This window comes from Ambystoma mexicanum, chromosome 1p, assembly GCF_040938575.1.
Source record: "Ambystoma mexicanum isolate Mex_15411 chromosome 1p, UKY_AmexF1_1, whole genome shotgun sequence".
Lineage (NCBI taxonomy): Eukaryota > Metazoa > Chordata > Amphibia > Caudata > Ambystomatidae > Ambystoma > Ambystoma mexicanum.
Window position 1 is genome coordinate 426,259,336 of NC_090921.1, and position 14,144 is coordinate 426,273,479.

A 14,144-nucleotide genomic window follows, 5' to 3' on the forward strand; every position below is an offset into this window, starting at 1 on the left:
CCTATTTTAGGGGGAATTTTATCTATTAGTTTTAACTTGTTCATATTTATTATTTTAATGAAAATTGTTATACGATAAGCTGCTTCCGACAGCCAGGGTTGAATTTAAAATTGTTCAGACTTTTCCACGTTGAATGTGGCAGTGTGATTGCGTACTCGAGGCTGGCCGGGCTAGTTCCCTTGTACCAGTAGTTTTGTTTGCCGATACATACAGGGTACATTGAATCAAGGACTTGTAGGACCGGATTAATGGTATAAAGAATGTATAGACTACAATTACTCGAAAACTTGAACTGTGCCTATAGAGGTTGATCTAGCTTAATTTTAAATAGGTACACATTGAAAAAGGGTAAGGTGCATTATGAAATGTAATGTCATGAATTGTTTTAAAAATATTTTGTGATAATAGTTTGTATTTGTATTTTGTGTATAAAGCGCACCAAGCCCATCTGGGCACATTTCGTAGGTTACAATGTTACATAATTACATTACAAACTTGCAAATATAAAATAATCAATAATTACATAGTACAGCCGAATTTACAATAGGCACTTGAACAAGAGCATTAAGTATTGAACAGATTTACATTCAACATATGTACAAGATACAGAATGGATTCGGCATGTATTGGGCATAGGCGTCATGGGGGGTGAGCTATTGTGCTTGCGTTAGTAGCCAGAATTTGACTTTGCTTCTAAAGGAGTGATAGGATGGTTCAGATCCGAGTGAGATAGGCAATGTGTTCCACAATTTAGCGGCGAGTACTGGGAAGCTAGTTCCTCTGCTTTCTGTAGCTTAAACCTCGGGATCTTGAGGCAGTGAGCTTGAGCAGATCTAGTGGGTCGGTCAGAAATATTGCGTGCAAATTGATTGGACATGTAGCTCGGTGCGCGGTCCGCGAGGCGCACTTGTGCGTGAGAGAAAGTGATTTAAAGGCAATTCTTTGGTTGACCGATGATAGCCAGTTGAGGCTGTGTCTGGTTTCCGAGGTGTGTTATGCTCTGGGGATATTCATAGCTGCCCTGATGGTGTTGTTTTGTAATACTTGTAGCTTGTTAGTGTTTTGTCGGCTATTTCCCAGATAGAGCGCATTGCCGTAGTCGAGTTTCGACAGGACTAAAGCTCTAGCTATGGTAATGCAGTTGATGGTGATTAAAAACAGTCTGCATGCCATAATTAGTTTACATGCGTAAGCCGCTGACAACTTTATTGCGTTTGTTTGTTTGGCAAGGGTTAGAGTGGAGTTGAAGTAGATGGAAACAGTTTTTACGTCTTTGGAGACCTTGATGGGGTTGCCATCAATAATGAAGGAGTCGTAGCTGGCGTCTAGCTTTCTGTCTTATCATCATTAAAACAGAGCCCATGTTGCACCATCCAGACCTGAATGGTGTGGTAGATGTCATTCAGTGCCTTGGAATCCGCTGTGTACTCGCCAGTGATGGGGATGAGTATTTGGATGTCATCTGCATAATTAGTGTAGGTGATCCCCAAATGTCCCAGGCCATCAAATAGGGGCTTTGTAAACACATTATAAAGAGTCGGAGACACACATGAGCCTTGGGGGAATCTGCACGTGATAGGTGCAGGTTCAGCAAAGGCTGATGGAGAGAAAATTCTCATTGATCTGTTCTCTAGAAATGATTGGACCCAACTAGTGGCTTTATCTGAAAAGTGAGCTGCAGAGATAATAGGGTTGCATAGGACTTGATGATTGACCAAGTCAAAAGGAGCCGACAGGTCAAGCAGTAGAAGGAGGGCGAGTTTGCCATTATATTACTTCAATTTGGGTTTTCAGGACAGTCAAGGCCGTCTCCATCCCATGCCTTGGTCTGAAGCCTGATTGCCTGAGGCCAAGGAGGTTATTAGTTTCTAGATGCTCCTGGATCTGCAAGTAGGCTGCTCTATCCAGCATTTTTAACAGAAATGGGACCGTGGTGATGGGCCTGTAATTGGTAAGGGTACTGTCACACTCTCCCTTGTACACACACCTGACAATACTGCCACTTCTGCTCATGCCCAAAACTCTAGAATCACTATAGCTCGCCCCTCTCCCACTGTCCCATCTTATTCCCCCTTCACACTCCGGCACTCACGTGGGCCCCCTGATGACTCGCGTGCACATGCACGCCTCACCTGCAACAGAACGCTCTCCAGGTTGCGGCCTTTTTTGCAATGGCAGCTTCCTTGGCGCCTAGGTTATCGGCGAACGCTACCATGCTTACGCGTCGCGTGACCAGCGCTGTGTGCTCACGTGACACGGTAATCCACTCACGTGGTGCGGCAGCACGTCATGTGATGGGAAGTAATGCCAGAACCGCGAGTATTTAAACACGGTCTCCGTGTACTCGCTGCTTCACAGCTGTTCATTGCAACCTGTTTGGCGTTACGCATTCGTTTGGATTTCTTGACTCTTTTTGATTTTTGACCTCGGTTTGTCACTTGGACTTCGCTTGGATTACCTTACTGGCTTTGTTACATTGGATTTGCCTGTGGTTTGAATTCAGACTGCTCTTTGGACTGCAACACGGATTTCCCTTTTGCATCTGGCTTTCTTTGGAACTTCTTGCTTTCAAGCTCCACAGTTACCAAACCACGTTCTTGTCATCAGGTGGTTCTCACGCCATTATTTGGGACTACAGTCTACCTGCCCACATGAGACCCGGAACCCTACCTCATAGGTTCATTGCCTTTCTCCTGACCCCTCTGGTAAGACCTTTTTCACGTTATTTTGGCACTGTCATTTGCTTGGTACTTAATAAGTATTTTTTTGCAGCGGATTGGGGTCCCAGAGGTTCGCGTTTCCGGAGTTGACTATCTCCACCTGTGGCCTCAACGGTCGCACAGGGAGTGACTTTGAGTTCTCTCTGTGTGGCATTTGGGGACAGAGGACTCTTCTGCCTACACGACATTCAAGTCTTAACAGACTGTGAAGCCATATTGTCGTCTAGGCAATGGAGGGAAACGTTGAAGATCCAATGTACGCTATAGTCCAAGCCATCACAGTACTACGGGCAGACATGGCTGCCGCTAATACCGCCATCCACCAGCGGCTTGACCACATGCAAACTATTAGACACTCATTGTCCCCAGACACGGAATTTGGGGATACACCCTCTGTCTCCCAACCCACGCCACCTCCAGCTCCATCGCCCCAAAATCCTGTCCCTGTTGTATTGCCTTCCCCGTTCCCTTTAGCCGCTCCTGAAAGGTACCATGGAGATCCCAGGAAATTTAGAACCTTTCTAAACCAGTGCAAGTTCCATTTTTTGTGTCGACCCCTTGCCTTTCCAGATCCCACTACGAAGGCGCCATTCATCCTTTCTCATCTAGGAGGCACTGCTGCTGCATGGGCCAACCCCCTTTTGGAAAGTGATAGCCCCACCCTCTATGACTTTGACCTTCTTGTCACGGAAATGTCCAGGGTCTTCGACACCAGACAAAGTTCAGTCGAGAGACCTGGAGCTCCTGGATTTGAATCAGGGTAAGGGTTCCCTTATTGAGTATATAACTCGGTTTAACCAACTGTCTGCTGAAACATCCTTTCCCGAAAGCAAGAAGGCGGTGGTATTCTATAGGGGCCTCAGTAATCCCATGAAAGACGCCTTGTCCGTGGTCCCTTCACTACCAACAGCATTCCAAGATTTGGTTGACCTCGCCCTCCAGGTAGATGCACGAAGATCCGAAAGGAGAGCAGAAGCTGGGTTTGCTCACTCAATCACCCTCCCCACTTCGCATTCTTCTTCTGACACCTCATCAGAACCCATGCAAATAGGGGGAATTAGGAGCCCGATTTCCCCTCTGGAAAGAGAACGTAGGAGGGTGGATAATGCGTGTTACTATTGTGGTCTAGTTGGTCATTTTGTGAAGGAGTGCCCACGTCGTCCAAAGACCAAGACTCAGGGTTTTCGAGCAGCTCGATCTTAGAACCGGGGACGGGTTCGAGCTATTCTCACCATACCCCGAACCCGATTGCTGCTTTTGGCCGCATTAGGCCTATACACGTACAGGCCACACTTCACCCCACGCCTACTATCACACATCCTGTCACCATTATAATAGACTCAGGGGCAATGGGTAACTACATTGACATTGCCTTGGCTAATTCCCTAAATCTGCCTCTTTTGACCAAGACTAGACCAGAACCCGTACAGGCAGTGGATGGTACCTCTCTGGTATCTGGCCCGATTAAACAACAAACGGCACCCATGTTACTGACAATCCAATCCACACACAAAGAATCTATAAGTTTTGACCTCATTGCCATGCCCCAGTTTGGTCTCATATTGGCAATTCCTTGGCTCCAGGAACATAACCGACTCATTGACTGGAAGCTAGGTTTGGTTCATTTCGAATCAGAAATTTGTCAAAATTTCTGCCTACACACAGATCCCAGCAGTGATAACCCGGCTCATGCAATTGCTCAGTTAACCGTGTCCGACTCGCAAGACTCATCCTCAGAACACATAGTGGGGCTAGTGGCCACGAGCATTCCCCCCGAATACCAAGACTTCGGAGATGTGTTTGATCGTGGTTCTTCTGAGGTCCTACCACCACATCGCCCATACGACTGCCCCATCGATCTACTCCCTGACGCCACGATACCCACAGGACGAATCTATTCCCTCTCACCGTCGGAGGAGTTAGCTCTGAAAGACTATATCCAAAAAGCCCTGAAGATGGGACACATACGCCCGTCCACCTCACCTGCAGCGAGTCCCATATTTTTTGTCCCTAAAAAAGAGGGTGGCTTACGCCCATGTGTGGATTACCGGCGACTTAATGCTATTACAAGAAAGAACCGGTACCCCATTCCCCTCATTACACCTTTACTCGACCACCTTGCACATGCTACCATTTTTACCAAGTTGGATCTGCGTGGGGCCTACAATTTGGTCCGCGTCCGTTCCGGCGATGAATGGAAAACCGCTTTCTGTACCCGGTATGGCTTATTCGAATATACAGTCATGCCGTTCGGTCTGTGCAATGCCCCTGCCACGTTCTGAAGGTTCATGAATGACATCCTAAGCGATATCTTGGACGTGTTCGTCGTGGCATATCTTGATGACATTCTAATCTTTTCTCAGTCCCCAGATGAACATGTACGCCATGTCCGTGAAGTACTTTCACGATTACAGAAACACTCTTTGTACGCCAAACCAGAGAAATGCCAATTTCATGTCAGCAGTGTGGATGTCCTTGAGTTCTGCATCACCCCTGCCGGCTTGTCCATGGATCACTCTAAAGTGAAAGGTGTTTTAGACTGGCCCGTCCTTGCGAATCTAAAGGCACTACAATCGTTCTTGGGATTTGCAAATTTCTATAGACGTTTCATCTCGGGCTTCTCGTCCATTGTGTCTCCCCTCACTGCCCTGACCAGTCCTCATACACCCTTTTTGTGGACAGATACACACCAAAATGCATTCGAAACATTGAAGACTGCGTTCACTACGGCCCCTGTCCTTCAGCATCCTGACCCAGATCTCCCTTTTATAGTTGAGGCAGACGCTTCTTCTTTTGCTTTAGGTGCAGTTCTTTCACAGACTTGTCGATCCTTGGGCCGCTTGCACCCAGTCGCTTTCCACTCCCGCAAATTCACCATCCCTGAAACACATTATACCGTGACCGAGAAGGAACTACTGGCGGTCATGGATGCTTTCGGTGTTTGGCGGCATCATCTCTTGGGCGCCAAGCATCAGGTCACGGTCTTCACGGATCACCAGAATCTGCAGGATCTAGCCTCCTTAAAATGCCTCAATAGTAGACAAGTGAGCTGGCATCTATTCTTTGCGGCATTCGATTTCCAGATACGTCATCGCTCTGGTACGGCTCATGGGCAGGCCGATGCCTTGTCATGCTCTCCTGGGGGGGATTTCTCTGCCTGTATACCCTGACACGCTATTACACAACACCAAGTTAGTCTGTCTGTGCACACCATCAATGCCCTTGCTGGATGCAGTAAGGAAGTGGGTACCGCTTCATCCTAACGAGCTGTCAGAATGGAATCCGGTAATTCATGATGGCCTTCCCTTTGTCTTGAATTGCTTGTTTTTGCCCACTGCAGACACGCGGAATATGGCCCTTGAGTGGTCGCATGACGCCCCTGTGAACGGTCACCCGGGCCAACAATGCACGTTAGCTCTCTTAAAGCGTTGGTGCTGGTGGCCGGGCATGAATAGGGACGTGGACTCTTACGTCAACACATGCTCCATATGTACTCAATGTAAGCCCCGTAGGGGACGTCCTCTGGGTCTGTTGCTTCCTCTACAGGTACCCCCTAAGCCTTGGCATACCTTGTCCATGGACTTTATTACAGATCTCCCTCAGGTGCAAGGTTTGGATACTATATGGGTGGTAGTGGACTCCTTTTCCAAGATGGCACGATTCATCCCCTGTAAGGGTATTCCTTCCGCTCCTACCATGGCCAGAATGTTCTTTGACTCTGTGTTTTGCCTATTTGGCCTGCCTTCTGTCCTGGTGTCGGACAGGGGTTCTCAGTTCACCTCACGCTTCTGGCGGGCCTTGACCAAACTGTTGGGTATCGATCTCCGGTATTCCTCGGCCTACCATCCAGAGACAGATGGTCAGACCGAAAGGGTCAATCAGACTTTGGAACAGTACCTACGGTGTCTGATACTTCAACAACAATCCACCTGGTTGCATTTCCTCTGTCACGCTAAATTTGCTTACAACAATGCGGTTCATGCCTCCACTGGGTTCTCCCCCTTTAAGGTCTTGTATGGCCAGCATCCCAGTGTTATGCCTATACCTGACCTTGCGGCCTCTTCCAATCCGGCTGCTACTACTTGTGTCAGGGATATGTCTGCTATTCACGCCCGCACCTCGGCACACCTCCGTGAGGCTCAGGCATCCATGAAATCTCAGGTGGACAAGAAGCGTGTGGTGGCTCCTGTTCTTTTGGTGGGTTCTCATGTCTGGCTCTCTACTCGTCATTTGCGGTTGGTGGGTTGCAGGAAGCTCTTGCCCCGTTTTGTGGGTCCTTATGTAGTGTCTTGGGTGATCAACCCTGTTACTTACCGTCTTGTACTCCCGAGTTCCTGGCGGATTCACCCTGTGTTTCACGTCTCCCTTCAAGCCTTGACCGGGTCCTTCCCGTCTTCGCGCCCCTGCTGCCCCGGTGTCCCTGTCGGCCCCGGATGTCTATGAGATCTCTAGCATTTTGGACTCCCGTATCTGCCGCGGGCGCTTGCAGTACCTGGTGGATTGGGCTGGATATGGTCCAGAGGAGCAGTCCTGGGTCCCCACTTTTGATGTCCACGCTCCTCGCTTGGTGGCTCACTTTCACAGGGATCATCCTTCCTGCCCAGAGGGTCGTGGGCCTTTGGGGGGCTCTGTCACACCCTCCCTTGTACACACCTGACAATACTGCCACTCCTGCCCATGCCCAAAACTCTAGAATCACTATAGCTCGCCCCACTCCCTCTGTCCCATCTTATTCCCCCTTCACACTCCGGCACTCAAGTGGGCCCCCTGATGACTCGCGTGCACATGCACGCCTCACCCGCAACAGAACGCTCTCTAGGTTGCGTCCTTTTTTGCATTGGCAGCTTCCTTGGCGCCTAGGTTATCGGCGGAACGCTACTATGCTTCTGCGTCGCGTGACCAGCGCTGTGTGCTCACATGACCGGGAATCCACTCACGTGATGCGGCAGCACGTCATGTGACGGGAAGTAACGCCAGAACCGCAAGTATTTAAACACGGCTCTCCGTGTATTCGCTGCTTCACAGCTGTTCATTGCAAACTGTTTGGAGTTACGCGTTCGTTTGGATTTCTTGACTCTTTTGGATTTTTGACCTCGGTTTGTTTACTTGGACTTCGCTTGGATTACCTTACTGGCTTTGTTACATTGGATTTTCCTGTGGTTTGAATTCGGAATGTTCTTTGGACTGCAACACGGATTTCCCTTTTGCATCTGGCTTTCTTTGGAACTTCTTGCTTTCAAGCTCCACAGTTACCAAACCACGTTCTTGTCATTAGGTGGTTCTCACACCATTATTTGGGACTACAGTCTACCTGCGCCACGTGAGTCCCGGAACCCTACCTCATGGGTTCATTGCCTTCCTGACCCCTCTGGTAAGACCTTTTTCACGTTATTTTGGCACTGTCATTTACTGTCATTTGCTTGGTACTTAATCAGTATTTTCTTGCAGCGGGTTGGGGTCCCAGAGGTTTGCGGTTCCGGAGTTGACCATCTCCACCTGTGGCCTCAACGGTCGCACAGGGAGTGATATTGAGTTCTCTCTGTGTGGCATTTGGGGACAGATGACTCTTCTGCCTACACGACATTCAAGTCTTAACAGGTACTGAGGTCTAGCAAGGGTTTCTTGAGTAATGGAAGCACCCAGGCAAATATTAGGTTATTAGGGACTGCGCTTGTATTGAATGAGGCATTGATTATGGAGATGATAAACAGAGCTAGTTCTTTGGATGCCTCCTTGATGATGGTGGCTGGGCAGCTGTCTCTCTGTCAGTTGGATGGTTTAGGTTTAAGTATTATGTTTTACATCATTGGGTGAGAGAGAAGTTGAATAACTTGCAGGTATTTTGGATTGAGGCTTGTGAGGTAATTTGTGGTGAGACGAGTGAGAGACTGTTTTTATTTAATTTAATTTTCTCTTGGAGCATAGTGATTTTACCTAGCAAGGCTTTTTGAATGTTGGAGCACATCGTGATAATCTTTGGTGCAGGTGTCATGGGGTGCAGTAGGGGATTCTTATTCTTTGAGTGTATTGAAGAGCTCTTTCGTACTCGACTTGGATAATCCAGTTATTGTATTTGTCTTTTTTGGTCTGAAAGATCTTTAGAACTATACACAAATAAAATAAATAAAATAAAAAATAAACAAATGATTGTGTCTGAGAACACAAACTAAGCAGTCCCCCACAGGCAAGTAATGGCATTCTGAATTCTTGTCTTCAATAATCTAGTAAATGATGTGATCTGCTTCACACCTAAAGGTTGAGCCCTTTGTTTAAAAATACAGTAGTGACTCACTTTGTCTTGCAATGAGGCGCGTATTTGTCGGCAATTGCAGCTGGTTGGGGGCCTCAAGTTGGAAATGTCCCAACACTTTTTCAATTGCCTTAAATATTTGTGCATAAGAGAAGCGCTGCTGCTAACAATGAACGGAGTTAGAGAAGTAATGGCCAGGCCTCTGTTAATGAGAGCAGCCCCAGACAATGTACATCATCGGACTCGTGTCCCGCTTAGGAAAATAAGGTCCAGCCAGAAATTTCGGGGGTGGCTAAAGATTCATTATCCCAATTGTCATTGCACACCTGTGCACCACAGCATGTGGTGCAGCACACAGTACAATGACAACAAATGGCAGTGGCTACTGTGGTACTGCCTTACATTATGCCACAATCCTACACATTGAAGGCTGCATCCAAAAAAAGGTTGCTTTTTTATAGGTCGTTTTGGTGTGGCCTTTAATGGGCAGGAAACAATGATTTCAGGGGGTTTACCCTCCCTTCGTCTTCTTGGAACTGCTCCACTACTCACGCTCCGCCCACGGACCCCACTTTTCCCCCACGTTGGCAGCAATTTCTTATCGGGTGGAGGGTTTCACCCTCAAGTCCATCGTTTCACTTCCCTAAGCCTCCCTTGCACAAACATGGCCCCCTGTGGCACCCCAAACACACACAAACAAACTCACAAACATACATACACACACACCCCACAACAAACACTGCGCCCCAACACAAATATATATATATTTATATATATATATATATTCTCTCTCTCTCTCTCTCCCTCTCAGCTGCTCTCTGCGCCTACCTACTTCCGAGCCACTGAAGAAGCACCTGTCACCCCTGCTTGCATTCTTATGCAACCGGTGGCAGGGAATCGTGGTCTGCAGCCTGAAAGAATTCGGCCATTTTTTTGCCCACAATCAATATATAACAGGCAAAAGAATGTAGAACTGAAAAGCATTATGAAATGCCTGAACAATCAGTTGTATTCAAGTGCGCATTTCCTCCATCCTCCGTACCCACTTGCACCTCCTCAGGTTTTTGCTCAAGACACCTTGGCAAGAGAAAACTGATTCGGAAGATCAGGTGTGAACTCAGTAATGATAATGGTGTGTTATTTATATAGCGCCTTAATCCAAAGCGCTGTACAGAGAATATATTTACATACAATTTTACCCCACCGAAATTGGTACTCATTTATCGACCTCGGAAGGATGAAAGGCTGAGTTGGCCTTGCTGGAATTTCAACCTGTGACCTGCAGATCAGGCTCAGATCGCAGCAGCGAGCGCTCAACCCCCTGAGCTATCTTACCAGCATGTAAGATGGGGGTTGGGCATTGGGAGGCTGGCTGTATTGTTTAGGAGGTCAACATTTAATGCACATGGGGTTTGAAATGGGTGCAGAGTTGCAGGGATGTATGCATTAGAGAATGCATTAAAATATTTTCAGTAGTAAGCGGGCATTACAACAATACAGCACAGTTGCTTTACAATGAAATGCTGAATCAAGACATACCGTTCAGAAAGCGTAATATACAGTAAACAGTATCACCCCTCACCAGGAACCTAGTGATATGTATAAGGAGGCTGCAAAAAGTAGTTTTCAAAATGAAGTCATTCTTTACATTCAATGTAAAGTGTGAAAAATATTCCAGTGATAAAGACACCCAAAAAAGCTATTTTTAAATACACAGACATACAAGGTTGTAATCCTAATGATGACCGACCATCCTACTGAACCCATGCAATCATCATCTCTCGATAATCACTCTAACCCTATTCTTAACCCTTACGTTCACTATAACTAAAAATCTGCCCCAAAGCCTTAGCCTTTCCCTAAACCTTCAATGCTCTAAAGCATTTTATTTCCATGTCACTCGGTACAAAAACAACAAATAAATACAAAATGAACAGTGACCCTACTTCAAATCTCATAACCAGCTCTCTACAAAGTCCATGTTCCATAAACAAATTCAAATCCTTGCTCTAATGCTAACCTTAGCCTTACATTAACCCCCAACTCCAACACTTCCCTTAATGCTTACTTTATGATAACCCCTAGATTTAGCCTAACCACTATGTTACCCCAAAATCACCAGCCCTCCCATCATCCTTATCCCTTTCTTTGACACTTCCCCAACCACCGACTCTGTCCACCACAGCCTTACCATAACCTCTAACCTAACACTAACCCTGACTCTTAATCTACCCTAACCAGCAACCAAAATAGGACATCGCCAGCCCTTGGTAAACACTTTTAGCCTCATTTTAACCTAAATCTTTACTCTGGCCTTAATCAATAGCCTTATCCTAACACTTACTAAAAAAATGTATTGGGCTTTTATATCATGCTTCATGCTCGAACCAGCCTCTAAGCGTGGACCAGGTATCGAACCCATGTTGCTCTGTGTTATCTTGTGTCCAAGATAAGCACGTTGCCTCCGAGCTACCCTCCCTTATTCTAACACTAAACGATGCAACGCCAAGGCTTCTATGTACTCCTTAAGCATAACGCTCACCCTAACAGCACTGCATTTCTGCGATCCTATTCCCTAACTCCAACCAAAATGTGTAATTTAACCCTAACCCTTAGCCTTACTTTAACCCGAACACCTATCCTAAACCTTAGACAATATCAAGCCCTCCACAACCTCCTTTACTCTAACACTTAGCATAACAGTATTGCATTTTGATAACTTTTAATGCTTTGTAACATTTTCACTGCAAAGGTATTTTCACCATACTGTTATTGACTATTTTTGTGTTGGCAATATTTTCATTGGATGCCTCACCTCACTGTACCCCTCGCCCCCTCTCTTACAATAGATCCTGGCCTAATGACTTGGCCAAGGTCAAAGGCGATAAGTATATGACCAAATCAGAACAGACTTTAGTACGCATCTTTGTTGAACTCGGTGGGTCTCAAGGGGTCTGCAACCTCTGGCTTTCCAAAAGTGTTGGACTACAACTCCCATGTTGTCTCTAAATTGACTATGATGGCTTCGTCTTTTTGGGAGTTGTAGTGCAAATCATCTGGAGAGCCAAACGTTGAAGATGCCTTCGGCCTATATGATCAGTCTAAATGCATGCTTACTTAGTTGCTGTATGTAGGTCGCATGTGAACTAACATCATTTTGAACAGGTTTCAATCAACACTCTTAGAGATAAACAGAATTAAAGGCTTTTTGAAGAAGAAAAAAAAGTAGGTTATACCTCTGTGGTTTTTGAGACAATTATTTATGTACTAATTGTGAATGTACCTTTGTCATTTCTAAGAAGGCGATGTGCCTTTAGATAGTGATGCAACAGTGACACCCAGTGGCAAATTGGAATATCGCAATAACTCACACTTATCGAGGGACTACATTTAATCATTCTAAATCGTCAGGATAAACTACTTCTGTGTAGTGGCAATACTTTTCTAGGACACCGAAGTGCAGTAACAGATAAAGGGACCTCTGATAACTTTATTTATCTAGACTTTGGATGAGACCCTTCTCATGAAGAGTCTGTCACAGACCAAAACCAATCATGGGAATAGAAGTTGTTGTGAACTATTGGCTCTGCAGGTCTTAAAAAAAGACTATGGGCCACATTACGAGTTAGCTGGTCCAGTAACAACGCCGGAAATAATGCCAGTATGACCAGGCATGGCATTGTTAACAGACCGGCTCACTCAGAGTCTGCCGGTAGTGACAGTACCTGCAGGCTCGATCTGTCAGGATCTCAGGCACCTACCGGCAGATGCATCACGTAACCATGGGCACAGTTACAATGGTTTCCATGGGAATGAGAACTTACTGTTACTCCGCCACCCCTAATATCCTGGTAATACCAGGATATCGGCCAGCAGAGATGGCAATGCAGCTTTCCCAGTGTACCAGGAAAACAGTGATGACCCCCTATGGCTCACTGTGTGGACCACTCCTCAAAGACAACACAAAAAAGGTACGGGGAAATTTATTTTATGCAAAATTTAACTCAGTTCGTTTGTGCACCCTTTTGTGAGCATAAGCACACCAGAGTCAACATTAAAACCAACCTTTATTCTAATCAATACTGTTTGTTTAAAAACTACTAAAATTCATCATTAAACAAAAGTCTAAAATCCGTGTAACTAGATGGAATAGGAATAATTTATACAACTGAATCTGTGTTATCATAACAATTTGTACAGTTCAAATATATCGACCATTAATCGTGTGGTAATTTCACAAGTGCATAAAGTCACAATCTATTTCCAATTGCCATTGTAATATCGCATCGATGCTCGGTGTTTCGGTCTGGCTTTCTTTGGAACTTCTTGCTTTCAAGCTCCACAGTTACCAAACCACGTTCTTGTCATTAGGTGGTTCTCACACCATTATTTGGGACTACAGTCTACCTGCGCCACGTGAGTCCCGGAACCCTACCTCATGGGTTCATTGCCTTCCTGACCCCTCTGGTAAGACCTTTTTCACGTTATTTTGGCACTGTCATTTACTGTCATTTGCTTGGTACTTAATCAGTATTTTCTTGCAGCGGGTTGGGGTCCCAGAGGTTTGCGGTTCCGGAGTTGACCATCTCCACCTGTGGCCTCAACGGTCGCACAGGGAGTGATATTGAGTTCTCTCTGTGTGGCATTTGGGGACAGATGACTCTTCTGCCTACACGACATTCAAGTCTTAACAGGTACTGAGGTCTAGCAAGGGTTTCTTGAGTAATGGAAGCACCCAGGCAAATATTAGGTTATTAGGGACTGCGCTTGTATTGAATGAGGCATTGATTATGGAGATGATAAACAGAGCTAGTTCTTTGGATGCCTCCTTGATGATGGTGGCTGGGCAGCTGTCTCTCTGTCAGTTGGATGGTTTAGGTTTAAGTATTATGTTTTACATCATTGGGTGAGAGAGAAGTTGAATAACTTGCAGGTATTTTGGATTGAGGCTTGTGAGGTAATTTGTGGTGAGACGAGTGAGAGACTGTTTTTATTTAATTTAATTTTCTCTTGGAGCATAGTGATTTTACCTAGCAAGGCTTTTTGAATGTTGGAGCACATCGTGATAATCTTTGGTGCAGGTGTCATGGGGTGCAGTAGGGGATTCTTATTCTTTGAGTGTATTGAAGAGCTCTTTCGTACTCGACTTGGATAATCCAGTTATTGTATTTGTC